This window comes from Macaca nemestrina, chromosome 2 (genome assembly GCF_043159975.1).
Source record: "Macaca nemestrina isolate mMacNem1 chromosome 2, mMacNem.hap1, whole genome shotgun sequence".
NCBI lineage: Eukaryota > Metazoa > Chordata > Mammalia > Primates > Cercopithecidae > Macaca > Macaca nemestrina.
Window position 1 is genome coordinate 182112937 of NC_092126.1, and position 26281 is coordinate 182139217.

At 43.8% G+C, this 26281-nt stretch overlaps 2 pseudogenes; both read left to right on the top strand.

The window, feature by feature from the left end:
- Positions 1-10143, top strand: part of LOC105477499 (large ribosomal subunit protein eL18 pseudogene) — a 30731-nt pseudogene extending 20588 nt beyond the window's left edge.
- A 3305-nt stretch (positions 10144-13448) lies between these two features.
- LOC105477585 (spermidine synthase pseudogene) lies at positions 13449-25881 on the top strand (annotated as a pseudogene).
- The last annotated feature ends 400 nt before the right edge of the window (positions 25882-26281 follow it).

Sequence of the window (26281 nt, forward strand, 5' to 3'; positions counted from 1 at the left end):
ATGGGTCTGCAGCAACTTCAGTTCTTGTCTTCTCAGAAGAAAGAATTCAACTGAGGGGCATAAGGCAGGAGAAGAGACAGAGGTGAGTTTCAGAGCAGGAGTGGAAGTTTATTTTAAAGCCTTTAGAACAGGAAAGAAAGGAAAATTCACTTGGATGAGATCCAAGTGGGCACCTGAAGGTCAAGTGTGGTGTTTAACCCTGATCCTAGGACTTTATAGGTGTATTAGTCTGTTTTCATGCTGCTGATAAAGACATACCTGAGACTGGGCGATTTACAAAAGAAAGAGGTTTAATGGATTTACAGTTCTATGTGGCTGGGGAGGCCTCACAATCGTGGCAGAAGGCAAAAAGCACTTCTTACATGGTGGTGGCAAGAGAGAGCTTGTACAGAGAAACTCCCATTTTTAAAAGCATCAGATCTCATGAGACCCATTCACTATCATGAGAACAGCATGGGAAAGACCCAGCCCCATGATTCGATCATCTCCCACCATGTCTCTCCCACATGTGGGAATTATGGGAGCTACAAGATGAGATTTGGGTGTGGTCACAGAGCCAAACCATATCATTCTGCTCCTGGTCCTTTCCAAATCTCGTCTTCACATTTCAAAACCAATCATGCCTTCCCAACAGTCCCCCAAAGTCTTAACTCATCTCAGCATTAACTCAAAAGTCCACAGTCCAAAGTCTTATCCGAGACAAGGCAAGCTCCTTCTGCCTATGAGCCTGTAAAATCAAAAGCAAATTAGTTATTTTCTAGATACAATGGTGGTACTGGCATTAGGTAAATACAGCCATTCCAAATAGGAGAAATTGGCCAAAACAAAGGGGCAACAGGGCCCATGCAAGTCCAAAATCCAGCAGGACAGTCAAATCTGAAAGCTCCAAAATGATCTCCTTTGACTCCATGTCTCACATCCAGGTCATGCTGATGCAAGAGGTGGGTTCCCATGGTCTTGGGCAGCTCCACCCCTGTGGCTTTGCAGGGTAGAGCCTCTCTCCTGGCTGCCTTCATGGGGTGGCATTGAGTGTCTGCAGCATTCCCAGATGCATGGTGCAAGCTGGCAGTGGATCTAGAATTCTGGGGTCTGGAGGACAGTGGCCCTCTTCTCATAGCTCCACTAGGCAGTACCCCAGTAGGGACTCTGTGTGGGGGCTCCTACCCCACATTTCCCTTCTGCACTGCCCTAGCAGAGGTTCTCCATGAGCACCCTGCCCAACAGCAAACTTCTGCCTGGGCATCCAGGCGTTTCCATACATCTTCTGAAATCTAGGCAGAAGCTCCCAAACCTCAATTCTTTTTTTTTTTTTTTTTTTTTTTTTGAGACGGAGTCTCGCTCTGTCGCCCAGGCTGGAGTGCAGTGGCCGGATCTCAGCTCACTGCAAGCTCCGCCTCCCGGGTTCACGCCATTCTCCTGCCTCAGCCTCCCGAGTAGCTGGGACTACAGGCGCCCGCCACCTCGCCCGGCTAGTTTTTTGTATTTTTTTAGTAGAGACGGGGTTTCACCGTGTTAGCCAGGATGGTCTCAATCTCCCGACCTCGTGATCCACCCGTCTCGGCCTCCCAAAGTGCTGGGATTACAGGCTTGAGCCACCGCGCCCGGCCCAAACCTCAATTCTTGACTTCTGTACACTCACAGGTTCAACACCACATGGAAGCTGCTAAGGCTTGAGGCTTTCACCTTTTGAAGCCATGGCCCAAGCTCTATGTTTGCTCCTTTCAGCCTTGGCTAGAGTGGCTGGGATGCAGGGCATTAAAGTCCCTAAGCTGCACACAGCACGTGGACCCTGGGCCCAGTCCACAAAATCACTTTTTTCCTCCCAGGCCTCTGGGGCTGTGATGGGAGTGGCTGCCACAAAGGTCTCTGACATGCCCTGCAGACATTTTCCCCATTGTCTTGGTGATTAACATTCAGCTCCTTGTTACTTATGCAAGTTCCTGCAGCCAGCTTGAATTTCTCCTCAGAAAATACGATTTTCTTTTCTATTGCATTGTCAGGCTGCAAATTTTCCAAACTTTTATGCTCTGTTTCCCTTTTGAAACTGAACGCCTTTAACAGTACGCAAATAGCCTCTTGAATGCTTTGCTGCTTAGAAATTTCTTCCACCGGATACCCTAAATCATCTCTCTCAAGTTCAAAGTTCCACAAATCTCTAGGGCAAGGGCAAAATGCTGCCAATCTGTTTGCTAAAACATAACAAGTGTCACCTTTGCTCCAGTTTCCAATAAGCTCCTCATCTCCGTCTGAGACCACCTCAACCTGGACCTTATTGTTCATATCCCTATCAGCATTTTTGTCAAAGCCATTCAGCAAGTGTCTATGGAGTTCCAAACTTTCCCACATCTTCCTGTCTTCTTTTGAGCCCTCCGAACTGTTCCAGCCTCTGCCTGTTACCCAGTTCCAAAGTCACTTCCACATTTTTGGGTATCTTTTCAGCAACACCCCACTCCACTGGTACCAATTTACCATATTAGTCCATTTTCATGCTGCTGATAAAGACATACCCAAGACTGGGCAATTTACAAAAGAAAGAGGTTTAATGGATTTTCAGTTCTACATGGCTGGGGAGGCCTCACAATCATGGCAGAAGGGGAAAGGCACTTCTTACATGGTGGTGGTAAGACAGCTTGTGCAGAGAAACTCTTGTTTTTAAAACCATCAGATTTCATGAGACCCAATCACTATCATGAGAACAGCACAGGAAAGATCCATCATCATGATTCAGTTTTCTCCCGCTAGGTCCCTCCCACAACACATGAGAATTATGGGAGCTACAAGATGAAATTTGGGTATGGACACAGAGCCAAACCATATCAATAATATGGTTTATTGATAAGCCAAACCTTATCAATAAGCTTGCCTCTTTCCCATGATTCTTCCCTTAGGATGGGCTGTCTGCATGCACAGTGCCCTTCTTACCCTTGGAAAGTGAGCACACACGTGCAATGTGTTTAGGCCTTTATACACATGCCCATCTGAGGCTTTCTTCCCTTTTCCAATGGAGTGTCCCTGGAAGGTCATACTTCACCATTTTGTCTCTTAATGTGCATGCCCAGGAAGTTGCTTCTCCTTGGCGTCTGCATTCAGCTAACACTTTAATTTTTTTGTTTGTTTGTTTTCTTTTTAAGACAGAATGTCACTCTGTCACCCAGGCTGGAATACAGTGGCACAATCTTGGCTCACTGCAACGTCTGCCTCCCAGGTTCAAGCGATTCTCCCATCTCAGCCTTCCAAGTAGCTGGGACTACGGGTGTGTACCACTAAGCCCAAAGAATTTTTGTATTTTTTGGTAGAGACAGGGTTTCACTATGTGGGCCAGGTTGGTCTTGAACTCCTAACCTCACATGATCCACCTGCCTTGGCCCCCCAAAGTGCTGGAGTTACAGGCATGAGCCACCCTGCCCGGGCTTTTTTTTTTTTTTTTTTTGGAGACAGAGTTTCACTCCTTTACCTAGTCTGGAGTGCAGTGGTGCCATCTCGACTCACTGTAACCTCTGCCTCCAGGTTCAAGTGATTCTCGTGCCTCAGCCTCCTGAGGAGCTGGGATTACAGGCATGCACCACAATGCCTGGCTAACTGTTTTTTTGTATTTTTAGTAGAGGCAGGGTTTTGTCTTGTTGGCTAGATTGTTCTTGTACTCCTGACCTCAAGTGATCCACCTGCCTTGGCCACCCAAAGTGCTGCTTACAGGCATGAGCCAATGTGCCCAACCTAACACTTTCATGATAATAGCTGTGGATCATCAGGAGATTGTCTCTCCCTGTCACTGACTGCCAAATTATTTTTAGAGAGTCAGTGTGAAAACTGTTGAACCATCATCTGACATTCCTAGTGGGTGGGGAGGCAGAGCCCTGTCCTGCCCTACACATGCCTATTTAACTACCTGTAAGACTCCCAGCCACTCAGGAAGCTGAGTTGGGAAGATTGCTTGAGCCCAGGAGGTTAAGGCTGAAGTGAGCTGTGATTGTGCCACTACACTCAGCCTGGGCAACAGAGTGAGACAGTGTCTGGAAAAAAAAAAAAAAAAAAGTGCTTAAGCAGATTCCAAATTCTAGTGGTACAACTTGAATGTTTGAAGAGCCCCCACAAAGGAACTGAATCAACTTGAGGATACAGTTTCTTTGAGCCCCGGAGATCAAGACGACATTGAACTGTTACTGTGCTACTGCACTCCAGCCTGGGAGACAGAGTGAGACTCTGTCTAAAAAACAAACAAAACAGTTTATTCATTTCCTTCTCCCATGGTTTCACTCTATAATTTTCTACAAATCAACAGTCTCCATACTTCAGCCCACTGCAAAATCCTTAAAATCTCTAATCCCAAACTCCTTGGGGAGATGGATTTGAGGTTTCTTCTTGTCTCCTTGTTTGCAGCCCTATGATTAAAACTCTATCTGCTGCAACCTGGTATCTCAGTATATTGACTTGCTGAGTGTATCAGGAAACAAATCTATTATGGTTACATACCAGGAAGAAAACAACTTATCACCAGAGATGCGATGGCACTGAGAAAGAGTCTACATAAACAAACCTACTGACTAGCCCTTATCTATCATCAGTTTCCCCATATATTTGCCTTCCCTCAATTTGTTACTCATAGAAGCTCAAAGTCCCTTTCTTTTGCCTTGTCTCTTCTCTCTAAGTTTATCTTTCTTATGAAAAAACTAGCTGAGCATGGTTGTTTGCACCTGTAGTCCCAGCTACTTGGGAGGCTGAGGCAGGAGAATTGCTTGAGTCTGGGAGTTTAAGGCTGTAGTGAGCCATGATCACACCACTGCACTTCAGCCTGGGTGACAGAGTGAGACCCTGTCTTGAAAAAAGAAATTATCTTTCTCAGTCCAAATTCTCCAAGCCTAGCTGTTTTTTGGGGGATTTTCTTTTTTTCTATGAGGACTCCTGTGCCATGTAAAACATTTAACATCAAATAAATTTGTATGCCTTTTCTCCTGTTAATTTGTATGTTGTCAGTTCATCTCTGGAGAACCTAAGAGGGTAGAGGACAGTTTTCCTCCCCTACAAGTCTCAGCTGTATAATGAGAGGCAAATAATAATAGAAGGTGGGATGAAAGACTGTAGAAAGTAAATGAACAGTTGACTGAAGATTTCAAAGGAGGTGAGAAACAGGTTAGTAGATTTAATTGAGTAAGCAAGCTGAAGTGACAGGAGGTTGTGGTAGAATCAGATATCTGCTTTTGTGAGTGTCACGGTGGAGCAATGTCAGGTAATGCCAAGATTTATAATACAACCACAAAAGTGAGTGGTAGGCATATAAGAGGAGAGTTCATTAGAGATGATCTAGGAATGGAGGTCAAAGTATAATTACTGTTGTTTCAAAAGTCAATTTTATTCTCTGTATTTAGTACCATATGAAGGTTCTCTTTTTCTGTTTGGTGTAGGTATTTCTGTCCTAGAGCGTGCCAAAATTAGGAAGGCCTCTCCTTTCTGGGCCCATAATTGCCTGATGAGTTCTTCCTGAGTGCTGCACAGACAAAATCAATTCACTGAGAACCCCACACTGCAGTAATGAAAGTTTAATTGACATGAAACCAGCCACATAGAGGAACTTGAATTCTCAAATCAGTTCTCTGAGAACTAACAGGCTAGACATTTTATGGACCATTTGGTGGCCAGGTGGCTAGGGAATGGGTGCTGTTGATTGGTTGGGAATGAAATCATAGGGGTGTGGAAAACAGTCATCATGTGCTGAGTCTACCTCTGGATGGGGCCACAGGACCAGCTGAGTCAAGAGTCATGGGTCCTGTTGGGGTCAGTTGGTTGCCAGAAAGTCTGAAACAAATCTCAAAAGACCAATCTCAGTGATGTTATCTATAGGAGCAATTGGGAAAGTCATAAATCCTGTGGCCACATGACTCCTGAGGAACAAGGGTTTATAGAAACTATACCAGAGTTCAGTCCCCTCCCATAATCCTAATCTTCTGGCCTTTTGTCAATCTTATAAATGTGGTTATCAATCTCTGAACAAGGAGGGGGTTAGTTTTAGAGAGGAACTATTATTGTCCTTGCTTTCAAGTTAGAATATAAATTCCACCCATGGTTAGCTTAGGCTACGCTGAGGAATAAGCATAGACAGGTTAGAATTTAGAAGCAAGATGGAGTCAGCCATGTCAGACTTCTTTTACTATCATAATTTTGCAAAGGTTGTTGAAGGCCAGGCCTTTTTTGCTTTTTAAAACTTTAATGAAATGAAAGTCTTTGGACAAAGAGAGTCAGAAACCAAACAAAAGAATTGTGCTGTACAGCAGGTGCTCAAGTAATGTGGGTGTGGGTTTTCTCTTAGTACTCCAGTTTTCTTTCACAATCCAAAGATGTGCACATTAGGTTAATTGGCATGTGTACATTGTACCAGAGTTAATTCAGGTGTGCGTGAGGGCACTGTGCAATAGGATGATGTTCTGTTCAGGTCTGGTTTCTGTGTTGTGCCCTGAGCTGCTGGATAGACTCTTGCTATCTTTGACCCTGAACTGGTGGAAAATGAATGAAAGAGTTAATACAGCTTATTGTAAAATAAAATTGTAAATTATACAGTGATCATACAAAATGTATGACAATAAACAGTGTGGTATGAAAGCGCTCAATGAGCCTGCCATGTTTGTGATTGTTATTGAACTGCATGGTGGGAGGAAGTGCTGTTTATGTCAGAGGCATTTGAACCAAAGTAAGTCCATCTTTTTTTTTTTTTTTTTTTTTTTTTTTCTTGAGACAGGGTTTCACTTTTGTTGCCCAGGCTGGAGTGCAATGGCTCGATCTCGGCTCACCGCATGGGCCACCATACCCGGCTAATTTTTTTGTATTTTTAGCAGAGACGGGATTTCTCCATGTTGGTCAGGCTGGTCTCAAACTCCCGACCTCAGGTGATCTGCCTGCCTTGGCCTCCCAAAGTGCTGGGATTACAGGTGTGAGCTACTGCGCCCAGCCTGCAACTCCATCTTTTGTAGGGACTGGCTACAATAAGGCTGAGACCTACTGGGCTGCATTCCCAGGATGTGAGGCATTCTTAGTCACAGGATGAGATAGGAGGTCAGCACAAGATACAGGACACAAAGACATTGCTGGTAAAACAGCATGTGATGAAGAAGCTGACCAAAACCAAGATGGTGACCAAATTGACCTCTGATAATTCTCACTGTTCATTATATGCTAATTAGAATGCATTAGGATGCTAAAAGACACTCCCATCAGCACCATGACAGTCTACAAATGCCACAGCAATGTTGGGAAGTTACCCTATATGGTCTAAAAAGGGGAGAAACCCTCAGTTCTGGGAATTGTCTACCCCTTTCCCAGAAACCTCATGAATAATCCACCCCTTGTTTAGCATATAATAAAGAAATAACTATAAGTATTATCAGTTAAGCATTCCAAGCTGCTGCTCTGCCTATGCAGTAGCCATTATTTTGTTTCTTTACTTCTCTAATAAACTTACTCTCAGTTTCCGGATTCGCTTCAAATTCTTTCTTGCATGAGATCCAATAACCCTCTCTTGGGGTCTGGTTTGGGACCCGTTTCCAGTAACCCCTTTCCAAAAACTTAACAGTTTTTGCTTTGCAAACATTTATTTCTTGATTTAACCCAACACCATTATGACCGTCATCACTACCTGGTTCACCAAAAATTGGACAATTATCTTGTTTTTATTAATCCTTTAAAAAATGTATGTACAGCTCATGTTTATTTCAGTGTTTAATATTAGAGGTGTTTTTTGTCCTTATTTAGAAGTTTTGTAATGTTTTTGTGACTGGAAATATGCCTTAGGAACTTAACTCTTGTTTATATCAATTAGCCTAAGGTAAATTTGGTTTTATTATGCATTAATTAGCTCAAAGTCGCAGCTTCAATAACCTATTGAGGAAAGAAAAATAGCTCAGAGCAGTTTGAGTTATATGAGGTTTGCAAAATTTTTAAGCCCAGAGAAACATGAGTATAGGACTTTGGTCACATACACCCCCATTTCCATTGCTTCCCAACCCAGGCCCAGGGGTAACTGTTTTTTTTGTTTTGTTTTTTTTGTTTTGTTTTTTTTTTTTTGAGACGGAGTCTCACTCTGTCACCCAGGCTGGAGTGCAGTGGTGCGATCTCGGCTCACTGCAACCTCCGCCTACCAGGTTCAAGCAATTCTCCTGCCTCAGCCTCCTGAGTAGCTGGGATTAGAGGTGCCTGCCACCATGCGGAGTAATTTTTGTATTTTTAGTAGAGACGGGGTTTCACCATGTTGGTCAGACTGGTCTTGAACTGCTGACCTCATGATCCACCCACGTCGTCCTCCCAGAGTGCTGGGATTACAGGCATGAGCCACTGCACCTGGCCGCCCAGGGGTAATTGTTTAAAAGCATTTGTTCTCACAGCTAGATGCCTCACTTATTATTTTCATGCTTCTGGAATTTGTGATACAAAGAACAATGTATAGACAATCAATAGCTTATGTTATTTTAATGTAAATTTTTGGTAAAAAAATGTATGAGCTGCCTCTTCTCTTTTGCTTTAAAAAGCCACTTGTAACTGCTGCTAATCAGAGTGTACATTTAGGACAACTTGAATCTATGCTCCTCGGTAGCCATCCTTAAGCTTTGAGATCAGATAAACTATTTAATCATATTTTCTGAATCTCATTATTTAAGGTTGATACTGTCTATGAAGTTAAATGAGGACTTACTGTAGTTTAATGCTTTGCAAAATTCATTGCTATGTAATACCTTGGCTGCTTCCTCCTCTCTCTGCCTGAAGGTGGTGTCTTCTATTACCTGATTGCTCCAGGACTTAAGAAATGGTATATTATTGTTGGGAAAATACAATTAAAAACAAAATATTCCCAGCATTTTGGGAGGCCAAGGCAGGAGGATCACTTGAGCCCAGGGCAACATAGTGAGACCTTGTCTCTCTTAAAAAAAAAAAAAAAAAAAAATTATTGCTTTTTCCAGACCTCACTGAGCGGGAGGCGCCATCATGGGAGTTGACATCCACCACAACAAGGACCGAAAGGTTCACCAGCGCAAGGAGCCCAAGAGCCAGGATATCTACCTGAGGCTGTTGGTCAAGTTGTACAGGTTTCTGGCCAGAAGAACCAATTCCACATTCAACCAGGTTGTGCTGAAGAGGTTGTTTATGAGTGGCAGCAACCGGCCGCCTCTGTCCCTTTCCTGGATGATCCAGAAGATGAAGCTTCCTGGCTGGGAAAACAAAATGGCCGTGGTTGTGGGGACCATAACGGATGACATGCAGGTTCAGGAGGTCCCCAAACTGAAGGTATCTGCACTGCACGTGACCAGCCGGGCCCACAGCCGCATTCTCAGGGCAGGGGGCAAGATCCTCACTTTCGACCAGCTGGCCCTGGACTCCCCCAAGGGCTGCGGCACTGTCCTGCTCTCCGGTCCTCACAAGGGCATCTGGGCAAGGCCCCAGGAACCCGCACAGCCACACCAAAGCCTACCTCTGCTCCAAGGGCCGGAAGTTCGAGCGTGCCAGAGGCCAACTGGCCAGCCCAGGCTACAAAAACTAACCCTGAATCCTACCCTCTTATTAAAAAGATTTTGAATGCAAAACAAACAAACAAACAAACGAAAAAAAACTCCCAACCCCCAAATCCTCTCCACAATGGTAGTAGATATAGAAAAGTTTTATTATTGAATGAACATTAAACCACAATGTGATGGACATCATAGGCAACTCATTAAGAGATTGAAAAGACACAAGGAATCTCACCCGTTTATATTGACAAGCAGATGCAACCCATTACAAACATGTTTTCAAGATAAACAAAAATAGGCTTCAAGTAAGAAAACTTGACAGCATATTTTGTCACATATAGTTCATCTTAAGTTTAGCATAATTGTTAGGAGGACCACCAGTGTTAGCTAATTGGTTTTATCCAAATGAGAAGAAGCAAACTCCTCAAATCTTTTCATGAGGATATAGTTTTGAAGATTGGGCCAAGGCACCCTTCCCACCAAAATTCAGTTCTTACCCTCCCAGAAGAACTATGAGAGCTATCTCCCTTGAATACACATTTTGAAACATGGCTCCCAGGTCCTAAATTGTGAGACTGAGAAGAGGTTTATTTAGCCATTATAAAGATGTAACACACATTTGAAAAGGACAGAAGATTAAATTCTGAAAGAAAAAGGAGAGGTCAGAGCTGTGTCTTCCTTTATTTCTACAGAAAAAAAATTAAGTCTTTTACTTTTTTTTTTGAGATAGAGTCTCACTTTGTCGCCCAGGCTGGAGTGCAGTGGTGCAATCTCTGCTCACTGCAACCTTCACCTCCTGGGTTTAAGCAATTGTTGTGCCTCAGCCTCCCAAGTAGCTTGGATTACAGGCCCACGTCACCATGCCTGGCTAATTTTTGTATTTTTAGTAGAGACAGAGTTTCACAATATTGGACAGGCTGGTCTCGAACTCCTTACTTCAAGTGATCTGCTCACCTTGGCCTCCCAAAGTGGTGGGATTACAGGTGTGAGCCCCCATACCAGGCCAAGCCTTTTAATTTGTTTGTGTGCTTATAAGAAAAGAAAAATAGCTAAGAGCAGTCTGAGTTTTGTGAGGTATGCAGAATTTATCAGGTCCAGAGAGACATAAGTGTGGGACTTCAGTTGGGCATTTTTTTTTTTTTTTTTTTTTTTTTTTTTTTTTTTTGAGACAGAGTCTCACTCTGTTGCCCAGGCTGGAGTGCAATGGTTTGATCTCGGCTCAATGCAACCTCCGCTTCCTGGATTCAAATGATTCTCCTGCCTCAGCCTCCCGAGTAGCTGGAACTACAGGCATGTGCCACCATGCCCAGATAATTTTTGTATTTTTAGTAGAGATGGGGTTTCACCATGTTGGCCAGGCTGTCCAAACTCCTGATCTCAGATGGTCTGCCCGCCTCGGCCTCCCAAAGTGCTGGGATTACAGGTGTGAGCCACCATGCCCTGCCTGTGGCAATTGTTTAAAAGACATTTTATGCCTGACTAGCTACCTAAGCCATTATCTTCACGTTCCTAGAATTTGTGATACAAAGAAAAATGTATAGCTAATCAGTAGTTTAAGTTAATTTAATGTAAATACTTTTTTTTTTTTTTTTTGAGACGGAGTCTCGCTCTGTCGCCCAGCCCAGGCTGGAATGCAGTGGCGCGATCTCGGCTCACTGCAAGCTCTGCCTCCCGGGTTCACGCCATTCTCCTGCCTCAGCCTCCCGAGTAGCTGGGACTACAGGCGCCCACAACCGCGCCCGGCTAATTTTTTGTATTTTTAGTAGAGACGGGGTTTCACCGTGGTCTCGATCTCCTGACCTTGTGATCCGCCCGCCTCGGCCTCCCAAAGTGCTGGGATAATGTAAATACTTGCTAAATAATTTAGGAACTGACTCTTCTTATCTGGTTTAAAAACTCATTGTTATGACTGCTAATTGAAGTGTATATTCAGGGCAACTTGAAGTCTGCTCCTCAGTGGCCATCTTCAATCTTTGAGCTCTAGTAAACTCCATACGTAATCATATTTTCTAAATCTCTTTGTTTAAGGTTGACACATTATTGTAAAACAACAGGAAGTCTGGTCTTATGAAATGCACCACTTCCTTTACTGCAGGAGAAAAAGATAAATGTTTCAGTTTGAGTCTTTGGGTGAACAAAACAGTGGTTGAGCTAACAGCCTCCTTTTGTTGCTTTTCTCATGGGTGGAACTATGGGGCTGATGATATGCATCATAACTCACACCATGTAAGGTAGATTCAACTTTCTTTCTTTCTTTTCTTTCTTTCTTTTTTTTTTTTTTGAAATGGAGTTTTGCTCTTGTTGCCCAGGCTGGAGTGCAATGGCATGATCTTGGCTTACCCCACAATCTCTGCCTCCCGGGTTCAAGTGATTCTCCTGCCTCAGCCTCCTGAGTAGGTGGGATTCTAGGCATGTGCCACCATGCCTGGCTACTTTTGTATTTTCAGTAGAGATGGGGTTTCTCCATGTTGGTCAGGCTGGTCTCAAACTCCAACCTCAGGTGATCCACCTGCCTCAGCCTCTCAAAGTGCTGGGATTACAGACATGAGCCACTGTGGCTGGCCAGATGCAACTTTCTTACTGTAAACCAAAAATAAATTCTAAATAAAATTCTAAGCCCCCAACTGGCTGATGGACCCTCCCCTTGGCCAAGGGCATTCCAAAATTAATCTGAAAAACTAGTTCAGGCTATGATGGGAAGTGGAGGGTGGTGGGTATCAGACATGCCTCACAGCTGACCAGCATTAACATAAACATAGAGACCTTAAGACTGATAGAACAGACTCTAAGTCTGATAAGAAACATCTATAATCTATTCTCTCTGAAGCCTGCTACCTGGAGGCCTTATCTGCATGATGAAGCCTTGGTCTCTACAACCCCATATCATAACCCAGACATTTATTTCTATTGATTCCAGTTCTTTGGTAATAACTATTTAAACCAATTGCCAATCAGAAAACCTTTAAATTTCTAAAATGTATGACCTGGAAGACACCCACCCCCAAACCCCACTCCCAGTTGTCCCACCTTTCTGGACCGAACCAGTGTACATCTTACAGGTATTGACTAATGTCTTACATCTCCCTAAAATGTATAAAATCAAGTTGTAGCTCAAGTTGTAGGGCACATGTTCTCAGGACCTCCCAAGGGCTGTGTCACAGGCCAACGGTCACTTATATTTGTTTGTTTGTTTTTGAGACAGGGTCGTGCTCTGTCACCCAGGCTGGAGAGCAGTGGTGTGATCTTGGTTCACTGCAGCTTCAACTTCTTGGACTCAAGTGATCCTCCCACCTCAGCCACCTGAGTAGCTAGGACTACATGCATGCACCACCATGCCTAGCTAACTTTGCTTATTTTTTTTGTAGAGATGATGTTTGACTATATTGCCCAGGCTGGTCTCAAACTCCTGCACTCGAGTTATCCTCCCATCTAGGCCTTCTAAAGTGCTGAGATTATAGGCATGAAACACCATGCCTGGCCAGTCACTCATATTTGTCTCAGAATAAATGTCTTCAAATATTTGAGATTTGTTTGACTCTTTTCTTTTTCTTTTTTCCTTCCGAGATGGAGTCTTCCTCTGTTACCCAGGCTGGAGCACAGTGGTGCAATCTTGGCTCAGTGTAACCTCCAGGGTTCAGGCAATTCTCCTACCTCAGCTTCCCTAGTAGCTGGGATTACAGGTGTGCACTACCATGCCCAGCTAATTTTTGTATTTTTAGTAGAGATGGGGTTTCACCATGTTGGCCAGGCTGATTTCAAACTCCTGATCTCAAGTGTCTGCCCACCTCAGCCTCCCAAAGTGCTGGGATGACAGGCGTGAGCCACCACACTTGGCCTATTTGACACTTCATCCGTATAACTGACAAGGATTGTTTGCTTGACCTACCTTTACTCAAGTTCCCAAACCTTCTCCTGAGCCCATCTGTGCACTTCTTTGTAAAATCCATTTTTAGGAATGTAGGCATGCGGTTCCAAGATGGCCAAATAGGAACAGCTCCAGTCTATAGCTTCCAGCATGAGCGACACAGAAGATGGGTGACTTCTGCATTTCCATCTGAGCTACCAGGTTCATCTCATGGGGGCTTGTCGGACAGTGGGTGCAGTACAGTGGGTGTAGCCCACCAAGTGTGAACCAAAGCAGGGTTAGGCATCGCCTCACCCAGGAAGCACAAGGGGTCAGGGAATTCCCCTTCCTAGCCAAGGGAAGCTGAGACAGACAGCACCTGGAAAATCGGGTCACTCCCACCCTAATACTGCGCTTTTCCAATGGTCTTAGAAAACGGCACACCAGGAGATTATATCCCGTGCCTGGCTCGGAGGGTCCCAACCCATGGAGCCTCACTCATTGCTAGCACAGCAGTCTGAGATTGAATTGCAAAGTGGCTGGGGGAGGGGCGCCCGACATTGCTGAGGCTTGTGTAGGTAAACAAAGCGGCCAGGAAGCTCAAACTGGGTGGAGCCCACCACAGCTCAAGGATGCCTGCCTGCCTCTGTAGACTCCACCTCTGGGAGCAGGGCATAGCTGAACAAAAGGCAGCAGAAACTTCTGCAGACTTAAATGTCCCTGTCTGACAGCTTTGAAGAGAGTAGTGGTTCTCCCAACATGGAGTCTGAGATCTGAGAATGGACAGACTGGCTCCTCAAGTGGGTCCCTGACTCCCGAGTAGCCTAACTGGGAGGCACCTCCCAGTAGGGGCAGACTGACACCCCACACGGCCGGGTACACCTCTGAGACGAAGCTTCCAGAGGAATGATCAGGCAGCAACATTTGCTGTTCTGCAATATTCGCTGTTCTGCAGCCTCCACTGGTGATACCCAGGCAAACAGGGTCTGGAGTGGACTTCCAGCAAACTCCAACAGACCTGCAGCTGAGGGTCCTGACTGTTAGAAGGAAAACTAACAAATAGAAAGGACATCCACACCAAAACCCCATAGGTACGTCACCATCATCAAAGACCAATGGTAGATAAAACCATAAAGATGGGGACAAACCAGAGCAGAAAAGCTGAAAATTCTGAAAATCAGAGCATCTCTTCTCCTCCAAAGGAATGCAGCTCCTCACCAGCAATGGAACAAGCTGGATGGAGAATGACTTTGATGAGTTGAGAGAAGAAGGCTTCAGACGATCAAACTTCTCTGAGCTAAAGGAGGAAGTTTGAACCCATCGCAAAGAAGCTTAAAACCTTGAAAAAAGATTGGACAAATGGCTAATTAGAATAACCAGTATAGAGAAGTCCTTAAATGACCTGATGGAGCTGAAAACCACGGCATGAGAACTACGTGAAGCATGCACAAGCTTCAGTAGCCAATTTGATCAAGTGGAAGAAAGGGTATCAGTGATTGAATATCAAATTAATGAAATGAGGCAATAAGAGAAGTTTAGAGAAAAAAGAGTAAAAATAAATGAACAAAGCCTCCAAGAAATATGGGACTATGTGAAAAGACCAAATCTATGTCTGATTGGTGTACCTGAAAGTGACGGGGAGAATGGAACCAAGTTGGAAAACACTCTTCAGGATATTATCCAGGAGAACTCCCCCAACCTAGCAAGGCAGGCCAACATTCAAATTCAGGAAATACAGAGAATGCCACAAAGATACTCCTTGAGAAGAGCAACTCTAAGACACATAATTGTCAGATTCATCTAAGTTGAAATGAAGGAAAAAATGTTAAAGGCAACCAGAGAGAAAGGTCAGGTTACCCACAAAGGGAAGCCCATCAGACTGACAGCAGATCTTTTGGCAGAAACTCTACAAGCCAGAAGAGAGTGGGGGCCAATATTCAACATTCTTAAAGAAAAGAATTTTCAACCCAGAATTTCATATCCAGCCAAACTAAGCTTCATAAGTGAAGGAAAAATAAAATCCTTTACAGATAAGCAAATGCTGAGAGATTTTGTCACCATGAGGCCTGCCCTACAAGAGCTGAAGGAAGCACTAAACATGGAAAGGAATAACTGGTACCAGCCACTGCAAAAACATGCCAAATTGTAAAGTCCATTGATGCTAGGAAGAAACTGCATAAACTAACGAGCAAAATAACCAGCTAACATCATAATGACAGGATCAAATTCACACATAACAATATTAACCTTAAATGTAAATGGGCTAAATGCTCCAATTAAAAGACACAGACTGGCAAATGGGATAAAGAGTCAAGACCCATTAGTGTGCTGTATTCAGGAGGCCCATCTCACCTGCAGAGACACACATAGGCTCAAAATAAAGGGATGGAGGAAGATCTACCAAGCAAATGGAAAACAAACAACAAAAAAGCAGGGGTTGCAATCCTAGTCTCTGATAAAACAGAAAAAGACTATACCAACAAAGATCAAAAGAGACAAAGAAGGCCATTACATAATGGTAAAGGGATCAATTCAACAGAAAGAGCTAACTATCCTAAATATATATGCACCCAATACAGGAGCACCCAGATTCATAAAGCAAGTTCTTAGAGACCTACAAAGAGACTTACACCCCCCCCCAATAATAATAGGAGCCTTTAACACCCCATTGTCAACATTAGACAGATCAATGAGACAGAAAGTTAACAAGGATATCCAGGAATTGAACTCAGCTCTGCACCAAGCAGACCTAATAGACATCTAGAGAACTCTCCACCCCAAATGAACAGAATATACATTCTTCTCAGCACCACATCGCACTTATTCCAAAATTGACCACATGGTTGGAAGTAAAGCACTCTTCAGCAAATGTAAAAGAACAGAAATTATAACAAACTGTCCTCTCAGACCACAGTGCAATCAAATTAGAACTCAGGATTAAGAAATTCACTCAAAACCGTTCAACTACATGGAAACTGAACAACCTGCTCCTGAATGACTACTGGGTACATAACGAAATGAAGGCAGAAATAAAGATGTTCTTTGAAACCAGTGAGAACAAAGATACAACATACCAGAATCTCTGGGACACATTTAAAGCATTGTGTAGAGGGAAATTTATAGCACTAAATATCCACAAGAAAAGGCAGGAAAGATCTAAAATTGACACCCTAACATCACAATTAAAAGAACTAGAGAAGCAAGAGCAAACACATTCAGAAGCTAGCAGAAGGCAAGAAATAACTAAGATCAGAGCAGAACTGAAGGAGATAGAGACACAAAAAACCCTTCAAAAAATCAATAAATCCAGGAGCTGGTTTTTTGAAAAGATCAACAAAATTGATAGACCGCTAGCAAGACTAATAACGAAGAAAAGAAAGAATAATCAAATAGATGCAATAAAAAATGATAAAGGGGGCAGGCGGCGGGCGGAGCTGGTCCCCTTGTGCTGCGGCTCCGCTAGGCCTGCAGTCCCCTGAGGGCACCCTGAGCCGCCCGCCCGCCTGCCTGCCCGCCATGGCCCCTAGGGCCCCACTGCTTCAGGCCCGGCCGCCTTCTGCCAGGGCTGGTTCCGCAAGACCTGCAGTCTGTGGCCCGGCCAGGCCCTGTGGCTGCAGGTGGAGCAGCTGCTCCACCACTGGCGCTCGCGGACATCCTAGTCTTCCGCAGTAAGACCTATGGCAACGTGCTAGTGTTGGACGGTGTCATCCAGTGCACGGAGAGGGACGAGTTCTCCTACCTGGAGATGATGGCCAACCTGCCTCTCTGCAGCCACCCCAACCCGCGAAAGGTGCTGATCATGGGGGCCGGAGATGGAGGTGTCCTGCATGAGGTGGTGAAGCACCCCTCCTTGGAGTCTGTGGTCCAGTGTGAGATCGACGAGGATGTCATCCAAGTCTCCAAGAAGTTCCTGCCAGGCATGGCTATTGGCTACTCTAGCTCGAAGCTGACCCTATATGTGGGTGACGGTTTTGAGTTCATGAAACAGAATCAGGATGCCTTCGATGTGATCATCACTGACTCCTCAGACCCTATGGGCCCCACCGAAAGTCTCTTCAAGGAGTCCTATTACCAGCTCATGAAGACGGCCCTCATGGAAGATGGTGTCCTCTGCTGCCAGGGTGAGTGCCAGTGGCTGCACCTGGACCTCATGAAGGAGATGCGGCAGTTCTGCCAGTCCCCATTCCCCGTAGTGGCCTATGCCTACTGCACCATCCCCACCTACCCCAGCAGCCAGATCGGCTTCATGCTGTGCAGCAAGAACCTGAGCACCAACTTCCAGGAGCCGGTGCAGTCGCTGACGCAGCAGCAGGTGGCACAGATGCAGCTGAAGGACTACAACTCTGACGTGCACCGCACCGCCTTTGTGCTGCCCGAGTTTGCCCGCAAGGCCCTGAATGATGTGAGGTGAGCCCAGGTGCCACCGCTGATGCCACCCAGGACCTTGGACCTTGGAGCCTGCAGGGTGCCTGGGCCCCTCCAGCCCTGGGCCAGACCTTCTCCCCGCTGTCGCCCACCAATCAAGTGTTACAAGCCCCAGAATGCTGCTTGGCCTGCCCTGCTAGGTGGACTGTCTGTGTGTCTGTCTCTCTGGCGTTCCACCTCGGAGCCTATACCAGCTATGTAAAGGGCCATCTCTCTGCCTTCTGTTTCCCCTCACTCACCAAACACGTGTATTTATAGAAAAAAAAAAAAAAGATAAAGGGGATATCACCACTGATCCCACAGAAGTACAAACTACCATCAGAGAATACTATAAACACCTCTATGCAAAGAAACTAGAAAATCTAGAAGAAATGGATACATTCCTGGACACATACACCCTCCCAAGACTAAACCACGAAGAAGTTGAATCCCTGAAGAGACACATAACAGGCTCTGAAATTGAGGCAATAATTAATGGCCTACCAATCAAAAAAAGTCCAGGACCAGATGGATTCACAGCTGAATTCTACCATAGGTACAAGGAGGAGCTGGTACCATTCCTTCTGAAACTATCCAATCAATAGAAAAAGAGGGAATCCTCCCTAACTCATTTTATGAGGCCAGCATCATCCTGATACCAAAACCTGGCAGAGACACAACAAAAAAAGAGAATTTTAGACCAATATCCCTGATGAACATCGATGCAAAAATCCTCGATAAAATACTGGCAAACTGAATCCAGCAGCACATCAAAAAGCTTATCCACCATGATCAAGTGGGCTTCATCCCTGGGATGCAAAGCTGGTTCAACATATGCAAATCAATAAACATAATCCAGCATATAAACAGAACCAAAGACAAAACCACATGATTTTCTCAATAGATGCAGAAAAGACCTTTGACAAAATTCAACAGCCCTTCATGCTAAAAACTCTCAATAAATTCGGTATTGACGGAATGTATCTCAAAATAATAAGAGCTATTTATGACAAACCCCCAGCCAATGTCATACTGAATGGGCAAAAACTTGAAGCATTCCCTTTGAAAACTGGAACAAGACAGGGATGCCCTCTCTCACCACTCCTATTTAACATTGTGTTGGAAGTTCTGGCCAGGGCAATCTGGCAGGAGAAAGAAAGAAAGGGTATTCAATTAGGAAAAGAGGAAGTCAAATTGTCCCTGTTTGCAGATGAAATGATTGTATTTTTAGAAAACCCCATTGTCTCAGCCCAAAATCTCCTGAAGCTGATAAGCGATTTCAGCAAAGTCTCAGGATACAAAATCAATGTGCAAAAATCACAAGCATTCCTATACACCCTTAACAGACAGAGAGCCAAATTATGAGTGAACTCCCATTCACAATTGCTTCAAAGAGAATAAAATACCTAGGAATCCAACAAGGGATGTGAAGGACCTCTTCAAGGAGAACTACAAGCCACTGTTCAACAAAATAAAAGAGGATACAAAGAAATGGAAGAACATTCCATGCTCATGGACAGGAAGAATCAATATTGTGAAAATGGCCATACTGCCCAAGGTCAGTTATAGATTCAATGCCATCCCCATCAAGCTACCAATGACTTTCTTCACAGAATTGGAAAAACTACTTTAAATTTCATATGGAACCAAAGAAGAGCCTGCATTGCCAAGACAATCCTAAGCAAAAGGAACAAAGCTAGAGGCATCATGCTACCTGACTTCAAACTATACTACAAGGCTACAGTAACCAAAACAGCGATATAGACCAATGGAACAGAACAGAGCCCTCAAAAATATTACCACACATCTACAACCATTTGATCTTTGACAAACCTGACAAAAATAAGAAATGGGGAAAGGATTCCCTATTTAATATATGGTGCTGGGAAAACTGGCTAGTCATATGTAGAAAGCTGAAACTGGATCCCTTCCTTACACCTAATACAAAAATTAATTCAAGATGGATTAAGGACTTAAATGTTAGACCTAAAACCATAAAAGCTCTAGAAGAAAACCTAGGCAATACCATTCAGGACATAGGCATGGGAAAGGACTTCATTGTCTAAAACACCAAAAGCAATGGCAACAAAAGCCAAAATTGACAAATGGGATCTAATTAAACTAAAGAGCTTCTGCACAGCAAAAGAAACTACCATCAGAGTGAACAGGCAACCTATAGAATAGTAGACAATTTTTGCAACCTATCCATCTGACATAGGGCTAATACCGAGAATCTAAAAAGAACTTAAACAAATTTACAAGAAAAAATCAACCCCATCAAAAAGTGAGCGAAAGATATGAACAGACACTTCTCAAAAGAAGACATTTATGCAGCCAACAGACACATGAAAAAATGCTCATCATCACTGGCCATTAGAAAAATGCAAATCAAAACCATAATGAGATACCATCTCACACCAGTTAGAATGGGGATCATTAAAAAGTCAGGAAACAACAGGTCTGGAGAGGATGTGGAGAAATAGGAACACTTTTACACTGTTGGTGGGACTCTAAACTAGTTCAACCATTGTGGAAGACAGTGTGGCGATTCCTCAAGGATGTAGAACTAGAAATACCATTTGACCTAGCCATCCCATTACTGGGTATATATCCAAATGATTGTAAATCATGCTGCTATAAAGACACATGCACACGTATGTTTATTGTGGCACTATTCACAATAGCAAAGACTTGGAACCAACCCAAATGCCCATCAATGATAGACTGGGTTAAGAAAATGTGGCACATATATACCATGGAATTCTATGCAGCCATAAAAAAGGATGAGTTCATGTTCTTTCTAGGGACATGGATGAAGCTGGAAACCATAATTCTCAGCAAACTATCACAAGGGCAGAAAACCAAACACCGCATGTTCTCACTCATGGGTGGGAACTGAACAATGAGAACACCTGGACACAGAAAGGGGAACATGACACACCGGGGCCTGTCGTGGGATGGGGGGAAGGGGGAGGGATAGCGTTAGGTGGTACACCTAATGTAAATGACGAATTAATGCGTGCAGCACACTAACATGTCACATGTATACATATGTAACAAACGTGCACGTTGTGCTCATATACACTAGAACTTAAAGTATAATAATAATAAAAAAAAATACTAAAAAAAAAAATCCAATTTTAGCAAGAACTCTACTAAGTCAGCAAGAACTCTCTACCCCACGTTTACTATCTGATCACCATCAATATTGAGGAAAGCAACGATTACCTGGTGGCCATCAAGCAGATGATCTAGAGGCAAAACTCCTATGTGAGGAATTCAGAAGTAATTAGACTTCCCCATTATCTAAAGCAGGCATCTGGCATCAGGCCTTAATAACAATATATAGGTAACTAGAATTTCTGTACATCTCCAGAATGCATGCATATCGAAACTCATTGTGCAACCCTTGCTGACATCAAGGCACCAAAATGTCTATAAATGTGTTCATTTTTCATAACCTACATGGCTAATAGGGTCCAAATTACCCTTAAGCTCCCACCTTAAAATCCACAAATACCCCTAAGGGAAAATCCACTACAGTGCACTCAGTTCTTCCTTGCTAAGGTGCCCTGCTGCACCCTTCTGCAGCATTCTTTCTATCTAATAAATTTTTCCTTTTCAAACCTATACTGTTGCCAGTAAATTCTTCTTACCAACCCACGAGTTGACCAGTTTCCATTGCTGGGGCTCTGACACCTCACCGAGCATCTTGGTGGCCCATACGGGGCATTTACTGGTATTTCTCCCTTCTTTTTTCTCCCTACTTCCCTCAATGGTCTGGTTCCTTGGGAGCTAATGATCTGTATTAGTTCATTCCTGCATTATCTGAGACTGGGTAATTTGTAAATAAAAGAGATTTAACAGACCCACAGTTCAACAGGCTATACAGGAAGCATGGATGGGGAGGCCTTAGGAAACTTACAATCATGGCAGAATGCAAAGAGGAAGGGAGCACATCTTACATGGCTGGAGCAGAAGGAAGAGAATGAAGCAGGGTGTGCTGCACACTTTTAAACAACTAGAATCTCATGAGAACTCTATCATGAGACAGCACTAGGGGGATGGTGCTAAACCATTAGAAACCAACCCCATGATCCAATTGCCTCCCACCAGGCCCCACCTCCAATGCTGGGGATTACAATTCAACATGAGATTTGGGTGGAAACACAGAGCCAGAGCATAACATGGTCCCTGGCCAAGGCCACACTTCAGTGGGATCTTGAAGCCCTAGAGAAAGAAAACCTGTCTGTTGCTACCCTTAGGGCTGAGGATTCAACTTTGTTACAGGCATTGCATCTCAAGTCATGGGTGAGTTCTTTACATTAGGTTTGAGCTGACCACTCAAACAATGGCATGCTTGGATTGGTCATCCAGGTCAGGGCAAGACCTCTATCTGTGATGGGATGCAACCAAATAGAGTGAGCCAAAGGAAAAAGGAATGTGAAAATCCCTCAGGAATGCCTCAGGGATCCTGTAGCCTGTTATCTACACCCAAGATGCGTTCAATTCGTTCCTACTCACCATTGGGTTGCATTCTTAAAAATTGGTCCCATTTTGACCCACAAACTCTCAAAGTATGTAATTTTCTGACTTTTTTTTTTTTTTTTTTTGAGGTGGAGTCTCACTCTGTCACCTAGGCTGGAGTGCAATAGCACAGTCTCGGCTCACTGCAACCTCCACCTCCTGAGTTCAAGTGATTCTCCTGCCTCAGCCTCCCGAGTAGCTGGGACCACAGGCGCCCGCCACCTCGCCTGGCTAGTTTTTTGTATTTTTTTAGTAGAGACGGGGTTTCACCGTGTTAGCCAGGATGGTCTTGATCTCCTATCACACCCACAACTTCACCAACCCATCTGATAAGGAGGTCCTACAGAATGAGGACAAGGGCAAGGGCAAGGGCAAAAGCAAGGACAAGCACCTCTAACTCTTTTTCAGGATTCTGATCAAGCCTCTGAAAGTCATCCTCTAAATGACTGCTAGGGTCTTGAGGCCGTCCAGGCTCCTATCAGTTCCATCTCTACAGACAAGCCTTGGGTAAATCTGATCGTGGCTGAACAGGAGATAATGTTCCTCATAGATACAGGAGCCAGTTATTCAGCTTTAAATGTTTACTATGGCCCAATGTGCCAGTCCTCCATTTTCCTCATAGGTAGTGATGGAAAACCCCAACAAACCTGTTTCATGTCACTACTCCCTTGAAAACTGGAAGGCTCTTCCTTTACCTACTTCTTTTTCATCCTGCCAAGCTGTCCTGTTTCACTATTAGGTTGTGACTTAACTCAAGCTAATTTGTAATTACAAGCTAATTTATAGACAAGGCCCCTTCTGGCTGTATTAACTCACATTTCACAAAAAGAGCTCCTGCAGTCTATAAAACCTTGCATTCTGGCTGGGCGTGGTGGCTTATGCTTATAATCCCATCACTTTGGGAGGCCAAGGTGGTTGAATCACTTGAGGTCAGGAGTTCAAGACTAGCCTGGGCAACATGGTGAAACCCTGTCTATACTAAAATACAAAAAATTTGCCGGGCATTGTGGTGCAACCCCTGTAATCCCAGCTATTTGGGAGGCTGAGGTGGGAGAATCACTTGAACCTGGGAGGCGGAGGTTACAGTGAGCTGAGATGGCGCCACTGCACACCAGACTGGGTGACAGATCAAGACTTCTGTCTCATAAAGACATAAATAAATAAATAAAACATTACACTTTAAAACAAATGCCATTTGAGTGTTGGAATACTTCTATTCCTGTCCATTCAATATCAGCTGCTCCCGTCATTATTCAGCTTAAAAATCCCAATAAGTTCCCTAGAAACCCTCAATACCCATTGAAACCTGAAGCACAAAAAGGGTTAAAGCCTGTAATAACAAAATTTCTAACCCATGGATTATTATGCCCATGCAACTCACCTTGCAGCACTCTTATTTTAGTTGTATAGAAACCAGAAGGCTCCTATTGACTAATACAGGACCTCATGATTATTAATGAGACTGTTATTCCTATTCATCCTATTGTCCTAAACCCTTGGGCTCTTTTTGGACACATTCCCCCACCACAGCTTGGTTTACTCTACTTGATCTTAACGATGACTTTTTCTGCATTCTTGTACACCCAGATAGCCAATTTTTGTTCACTTTTGAATGACAAGACCCAGATACTCAAATAACTCAACAGTTAACTTGGACACTTCTGCCCTAGTAATTCAGAGATAGCCTCTATTCTTGGACAGGTCCTAGCTAAAGACCTGTATACCCTGCAGCTTCTCCTAGATAGCAATCTATTCCTGTATGTGGATGACCTACTAATCTATAGTCCTGACAAGTTTGTTTCAGATCAAAATATGGTATTAGTACTAAACGAACTCGTTGATTGTGGGTACAAGGTATCTCCTTCTAAGGCACAAATATGCATACAGAGAATTCAATTTTGGAGTCTTATTTTAACCCCTGGTACAAAGAGCCTCCCTAGTGTTCATAAAGATCTTATCTTACATGTGACAACCCCAGTAACTAAACAACAGCTTTGGTCCTTCTTGGGTATGGCTGGGTTTTGCAGAATATGAATTCCTTCCTTTGGAGTACTAACAAAACCTTTATAGGAAGCTCTCAGGGAACTGAGGAGCAACCTCTATGCTGGACTATTGATATGAAGTATGTGCTAAACATTTTTTTTTTTAGGGGGACACAGGCTCCAATGTAAACTAAAAGAATTCTCCCTCTAAACACTGTAAAACAAACTTTAATCTGAGCTCCGGCCTTATCCCTACCAGATCTGACTAAGCCTTTCTTTTTGTATGTGTATGAATGAAGAGAAATATCTTTGGGAGCCTTATCCCAAGATCTGGGGTCCTCTAAGTGCCATATAGCATATTTTTCAAGAACTTTTGACCTAGTATCCCAGGGATGGCCCCTGGCTTAAGAGCCTTAGCAGCCATGGCCCTCTTAGTCCAAGAAGCCTCAAACTATATTATCTGTCCCTCCTGGACTCTTATGGCTTTGTGGCACTGCTAATACTTATTTAAACCCTTTTCAAGCTTTGACCCTATCCCACCATGATAATTCTCTTCATTATAGTGATTGTACTCTGGGAACAATGGCTCCCACTGAATTCACTGTCTTGAACATAACTTCCAATCTAGAATTGCATTTTGGAAGAAAAAATGCCCTAGGAGTTATTGTGGCTGGAGTTGTGGGAACTATCACAACTCTCACCCCTTGGCAGGTTTTACTTACCGTGAAATCACACCACGAGAATTTAATGCTTCCCTTGAAATAGCCTTAGCAAAAACTGGCACAAGTCTATCTGCACTAGAAAAGTCTTTAAACTGACTAGTAGGAATGGTTTTTGATAATAAATGAACTCTGGTTTAACTTCTAGCTGAACAAGGAGGAGTCTGTGCTGTCATCAAGAAAACCTATTGCACCACATTTATGTGTCTGGAGCAGTAGAAACTAATGTCCAAGGAATCTTCAAAGAAGCCAAATGGCTATACACACACTTTTCTGAAGAAGCCAAGACTGAGTCAAAACCTTTACTTACTATTTTCTAAAAATAACCTGGCTTCTCCCATTCCTTGGACCTTTGCCCCTTGTCAATCTTCCTTTAATATTTGGTCCCTGCCTTTTTAATGCTCTCATTAAGTTTATATCTTCCAGATTACAATGATTCTATTTATAGATGACTATGCAATCCCAATACTGGCCTGCAAGAGCAGCTTCCATTTACATGAGGCCTCTTGATGAAATCTCATTCCTCTGTGACCCCCGTGCCTGCCCTGTGAACAAGTTTTTCATGACCTTTGATCCCCTTCATGACAGAGACCAAGAAGGGGAAAAGCATAACTTATCCCTTCAACATCCCCTTTCAGCAGAAAGTAGCCAGACAGACTTGATGCCCCTTTTCACTGTGCTGTTTTTCCTTTCTTGAGACCCTAATAGGCAGCAAGTAGACATGAGCATAGGGGAATATAAAAGGTCAAAGATTTGACCAAGGTATTTATTGGGGGGAAAATGAGGACAGCAAAGATGGCCCTAGTGACCATCAAGCACAAAACTCCTTATATGAGGAATTCAGAAGTAATTAGACTTCCCTATTATCTAAAGCAGGCATCTGGTACGAGGTTTAAGAAAACTGTAAGTAGGCCGGGCGCGGTGGCTCAAGCCTGTAATCCCAGCACTTTGGGAGGCTGAGACGGGCGGATCACGAGGTCAGGAGATCGAGACCATCCTGGCTAAAACGGAGAAACCCCGTCTCTACTAAAAAAATACAAAAAACTAGCCAAGCGAGGTGGCAGGCGCCTGTAGTCCCAGCTACTTGGGAGGCTGAGGCAGGAGAATGGTGTAAACCCAGGAGGCGGAGCTTGCAGTGAGCTGAGATCCAGCCACAGCACTCCAGCCTGGGCGACAGAGCGAGACTCCGTTTCAACAAAGAAAAAAAAAAAAAAAAAAAAAGAAAACTGTAAGTAACTAGAATTTCTATACATTTCTGGAATGTATGCATGTCAAAACTTGCTGTGCATCCCTCACTGACATCAAGGCATCAAAATGTCT